The following is a 1563-nucleotide window of genomic DNA, read 5'->3' as shown; positions in this document are numbered from 1 at the left end:
TCACGTTTTTTTTTTCTCTTCTAAATTTTTGTATAGAATCTCTTGGTTTATGACCAAATACTGCTTTTCCTTTCTATAGCATGTTCCATTTGAATTTGCTGAGCTTTTGACAAACATTTAGGTAGTCAGACTTACAACTTTTGAGGTAGGGAAACACTAGAAATATCTGCTTTGCAGGTCAGGGTGCACCTTGAAATTATGCAGCTTGCCGCAGGTCACGCAGGACATGTATGGAAAAGCTTGAAATTCAAGTCAGGAGCCCTAAATTCACTCCTTTACTTTAACCACGTGGCCTTCCTTGAGGTGCTTCATTCAGGTGTCTCCAGTTAAGCGTGCTACTTCCCTGTATTGCAATTGTATTAATTCCTCTTTTAGTAGTGTTCCAATGTGTTTCAACTACATTACTACACCTAGTGCTGCACACTGCATCTGGCGTAGGAATGCGGTGTTGCTCTTACTAGGCTGTCGAAGAGAATATATCATTACAAAAATAAATAATGTCTAGCTGCTTCTGGCATTTCAGTCCAAGCAGTATTTATCACTTTTGGCTGATCAGCGCCTGATTCAACGCCCCTAAAAAACAACGGGTATATTCCCAGCGGAATTCAACGTGCATTTAATCAGGTCTTTGCTAACCGTGCTTCCAAACTTCACATTTCAGGAACGCTACAGTACTGCCTCTGCTATATTTAGAGCATTATTCCACCTACTTCACTGTGCAGATTGATACAATGGATTTTCCTCTGCATGGATTATGTCAGTGAATGTATGTTTGTACAAGCAGGCTCTAGTTTGACTTCAGATTTAGTTCATCCCCAATGTGATGCTGCCTACATGCGGGGCAATCTGGGATTAATGCTAAAAATATATATTTTTTTAATCATAAATGAACAAAAATATTCAGAAAGACAATTATATTTCATATATGAGTTCAGTGACAGAATCTTTCACTATTCAAACTGTCTGCTCTTCTGACTGCGTATTCCTTTCCAGCCTTCACAGCTGAAGTAACACAGCTTGCTTGGGCCCAGCACAGTCCTTCCAGACAGAAGGCCTGGATGGCCTTTAGCAAAGAAAACGTTGCTCCACAGTTTGCTCCTTCCCTGATATGAGTTGGGAAAAGCTTCATCAACGGATGTAAAGTGAAGGAAGGGAAGGAAGCTTCCATTAAATGTCCATAACTTTTAGTTCTTTAAAGTATTTTTTAAGTTCCCCGTTCAAAAAGCTGAAATGAAACCAGTAGCAGTTAGTAATTGCAGTTCCTCTGAAGAGAGGGGGTAAAGGATGGGGTGTGATGTGCTGCCTCTTGGCTGAGACAGCCTACAAACACTTCAGAAACAAAAATTACATCTTAAAACTATGAGTAGATTTAACAATTGAACTCTAAAGAATTAAACATCGTATAAACATTTCACACTTTTTGTTTTTCTTTCCAAGGGTCCATAGTCTAGTCATTCAATCCTGTGCAAAGGTCATGTTACTATGGATATGACCTGCAAGAAATGTGTTGCCTCAGAGCAGCACGAGTCACATGAACAGGCTAAAAGCCAAGACTGCTGATTC

This window comes from Tauraco erythrolophus, chromosome 23 (assembly GCF_009769465.1).
Source record: "Tauraco erythrolophus isolate bTauEry1 chromosome 23, bTauEry1.pri, whole genome shotgun sequence".
NCBI lineage: Eukaryota > Metazoa > Chordata > Aves > Musophagiformes > Musophagidae > Tauraco > Tauraco erythrolophus.
This window is presented reverse-complemented; position numbering follows the sequence as displayed.